The sequence below is a fragment of the Agrilus planipennis genome, unplaced genomic scaffold, assembly GCF_000699045.2.
Source record: "Agrilus planipennis isolate EAB-ADULT unplaced genomic scaffold, Apla_2.0 scaffold383, whole genome shotgun sequence".
Lineage (NCBI taxonomy): Eukaryota > Metazoa > Arthropoda > Insecta > Coleoptera > Buprestidae > Agrilus > Agrilus planipennis.
Window position 1 is genome coordinate 115658 of NW_020439603.1, and position 4587 is coordinate 120244.

Here is a 4587-nt window from a genome sequence, read left to right on the forward strand (position 1 = left end):
ATGTGAATTTTTCACTAAAACAACCAACTGCTTAGTTTTCTTTTTCCTTTTGTAATCAACCGTAATTGACGCGTCTACCCCCAAGACTTAGTCTACGGAAAATAGCTCGGGTTATTGTTCGACTCGCTTATATACATTTTACGTGATCTAATCCTGATATCCGAAGGTTGCGTGGAGCGAGCAAGTCCGCAAGTTTGAAAACAACTGGCCGCTAGAGCTATCGCCGCGGGCCCGATGCACTATTAACTAACGCACCTGACTATTTGCGGTAAACTGCACGCCGGACTGTTTGTTTTCGTTTTTTCGAAAACTATAACGCGAATCGTTGCAAATTGGTAAACTTTCGCAAAGAAGTTCAAGGTTTGTTATCATTACACAGTACATGTCTAATTATCAACAGGGGGATACTTGTGAAACAACGGTATACGCACATCGCACACGTACACCTATTTTCGTTATAAAATACTTGTCATATTCGCAAACATTGTTTTAAGTTTGCGATTTGTTTTTATTTTGTCTCCGCTAATGCCTTGTGTAACTTTTATTCGGTTTAGGTGCGAATATTATAACGTGGTTGGAACAAAAAAATTTTTTTGAATACATACACCTACGTAGGGGAGAGGTGGCATGAAAGGGACATTTTTGTTTCGAGGATCCTAGTAAATAAATGAAATAAAAAATTAAACATTTACGAAGAAAATTAGGAAGCTCAGTTATGTCAGTATCGAAATAGGACAAAACAACAAACCATTCTTTATCCTTAGTTGTATATTTTTTCAAATTAAAAAAACATGTGTTTTGTCCCTTTCATTAATAGAGTGTATTGAAAGGGACACGATGGTTTATGAAAGGGACAATACACAATAACAAGAAAAATCAGCTTGTACTTTGCGATACACATACTGATTATTAATCAATAGGTACGTGTACGTATGCTGCAAGACTACATTTTTCAAAAAAATTAGAAATTAACAATTTACTTTTTGATTGTTAATTTTGATGTTGCTCGATTCCTTTACTGCTAAATTGTCTTTGATAATTCGCCTTACTTGCGTTAAACTTTCTTTATTGTCTCGGAGTGTTTCTTTCTTTAATATATCTATCACATTTTATTATTATTAGTAATTATCTTTTTCTGGGGTTTCAGTTGTAATTGCAGTTTTGACTTTGCGTTTCTTTTCCCCTATTTTTCGAGCTGTAGCTTTAGGGTACGGCCTAATCTGCTCTGGAGTTAGCGTAAGGTGTGGTTGATGTAGAAGGTTCAATCTGTTGCTTACTAGGATTAATAGATTCAGTAAATAGTTCTATAGCATTGGAAGGTCTGGGTTGCGTTTTTTCGACAATTGCAATAAATTCATTTTGAGTGAAATTATCTACAAGATCCTCATTATCTGCACTTACTTTATTAAAAATTTCGTTAGGACCAGCGATGTTTTGAGGTGACTGTGGGAGATTTGTGGTGAAAGGGATATCATTAACTTAGAAAATATTGCCAACCAAGGAAGGGACAGTTATGAAGGGGACGTCCCTTTCATAACCGTTTGTTGTGTCCCTTTCATGACTATTACACAAAATTTGAAAATCTGACCTCTACAGTTACCATTTCATCTGAAACGTATCTTACCTATAGTTTATTTCCAACGGAATAAATAGCTTACTACGGACAATTGCAGCCAGTTCAATTAACCATTTGGTACACACTACAAAAGGTTTGGAAATTATTAAAAGAAATTTACTTTTGACCATGAAAAGATTCACAAGCACAATACTCGCGTCTGTGAAAAGACAGAACCGTGAATTTTGGTGCAAATTAATATGAATCGATGTTATCACACAACAAAAGTATTTCTATCCCGAGAAAATTTGTTATTTGCCCGTAACTTGAGTTGTCCCTTTCAATACGTGTCCCTTTCATGTCAGTTCTCCCCTACTATTATTTTACAATACAGTTTTATTTAACATCAGCACACTTTTGACATTTATCTCTATCCCTTTGTGAAACATTCAAAATTTTTGTCTTCAAAATGAATTAAAACGGTCGTTTGCAAGTCTTTGTCGCTTGAATTTTTTTTACCCTTCCTATTCTGCTTTGTATCTGTGAAAGAAGATAATTAGACAGGTCCGTATCCTGACTACCTCATCATTATTATCACACAGGATCGTCAATCCTAAAACTAGTTGAGCAAGCACCTCTACTCATTCCTATATTGAGCTAATCTTCGCATTTCCCTAAAACTGGAACATCATACTTCATGACTACCTGTGCGGAGGATAACCGTCCTCTATAAAGGCTCACTCACGAAATTATTCAAAAATCAAAAGTTTCTCATCCAAACCAAAACTCTTTCATTCAATTTTTTACTGTGCTTAAGAGTAGATACGATGACTTCTTGTATACGTCATGTGAACATTGTATTATTTCGTAGGATGATCAACCTTCCTTAAATAGAAATCTAGTTACGCTTTGATACACAGTTTTCAAAAAACATGTGACTCTTTTCATTTAAGCCAGTGTAAAACTGCAATTTGTTTATTTATTAATAGCAAAGAAGACGTACGCTGCAATGTAACATAATAAGGCATAAGTTAGGACCCACACAACAAACTCAAATTCTTCGGATTTTATGAAGAAACTCAAGCTGGTTTTCATATTTATGATCTTTATTAACTCAATTTGTTTTTGTTTCCCTGGCATATTCATTTCTACAATTTTTCTAGTTCATTTTTCTGATATTATCTCACTACTCATTACTTATTGATTTGCAGAGATCATCGGTAAAATTACACAAATGTGATCCCATTGAACTACACAAAGGAACCCTTGCAAAAAATATTTTTACCGTTTTCATTTAATCTCCAGTTTTTATAGACAATTTAATATGTAGTAATGAGAAATTTCAAAGTATTATTATCCAAAAGGGTGCACATCTAACATGTATATTTTGTGGATTTTGTTACACATTAGTTAGGAAAACGATAATTAAATCATACTTTTCGTCGCTGATGTACTTCGCATTAAATTACTTTGTTACACATCCCGACACCAAATTTTGGACACAGGCACAATATGAGTGACGGACGAATTCACACAGATTTTAAATAATTTTTTTTATACCATGCGTAACTTCTCATTGAATTGAAAAGCATAAAAGCGAAAATAGAACTGGATTGAAGTCAGTAAGTCCGGTGTTCGTAAACACATATTTTTGAGTTGCCCAAATGTGACAAGTACATAGAGGAAATTTTATAAAAAAAGGCTTCGCCTTATATTATGCGGTTTTAAGGACATAGGACAATATAGGAAGCCATCAAATGCTACCTCCTTAGAAGGAAATGCATGAGAATGGTATCGGGAAGAGCCAGGAAAATATTCTAAGCAAAAAACATCAACATTATCCTTAATACCTCCATTTATGCTTTCTTTTCTTTGTTTCTTTCAATTACGATTTATCTTCTATTTGACAAGAATTCCTTTTTTGTGCTTAGGGTCGAAATTCTGCACTTTTCGTATCTATTTTTTTGAATGTAGTTTTAGGTTTTTTTGATGCTTTCGCCAAATTTGGATGTGACTGTTACACAATCTGGTAGCAACGGAATAAAAAACGTTCGGAATGGGATGAATGATGAGTTTATCGTTAGAAATGAGGAGGTATTAGAAAGAATAGAGGAGGACGGAGGACTCCATGAAAGTCAATAAGAAAGAAGAAGAAAGTAGACTTATATTAGATTACTGTTCACAAATACTTTTGGATGTGGATGTTAGGGACTTAAAGAAATTCGAAGATTAGCTCAGGATAGGAAACAGTGAAGGTCTAGACCAAGCAGTATTAAGACAGACGACTTTATGATGATGAAATTGATATGTAACTCCTTTTTGCTTCTGTCTGACATCATTTTTGGGACCCCCTGTATGACAACTTGTCGCAATGTGTACGCAAAAAAAAATTATGGTAATCATTCAACCCTTCTACTTTCAAAATCCTACGCATTGAGTTGGATGGTAGGAATACTACGTGCAGCTTTGTGACGTAATGTAGACCGCAGACATTATGCGAAACTAAAGCAAATCGATAATCCTAGCTTTTAAGCTGAAATTTTTATCACGGAAATATAAATTTTAAATGCTTATTCAAACAAGGGCATATTTTACGAACTATTTGATAGAACGAAGAATCAACAAGCTGTTGTTGCTTCATCAACAAGTGCCATGTAATGTAGTCATTTCGTTCGAAATTTATACAGACTAGGCAAACAGATCACCGAACATAGAATTAAACATTTCTTTATTGCACGAGTGAAAGTGCATAATTTGGTGAACTTATAGAGAATATTTATTCAACTACGTCCATCTGAATATATCAACTGTCCCAAACCAACCGAATTCTCAAAATTTTTTGAATAAAGTGTAACAATCCTCAAAGGATTTGAATTGCTTTTATTGGACTTAAATTACTTTATTATTTAAATAAATAGATGGCTGAAAGAATCTGTACCAATTTTCCTACACCACGTCATATTTTGCAAAAGATGTTACATGTACTAATATTCTCAACTTTTATGTTTATCGTTTCAATTGAAATAGAAAGT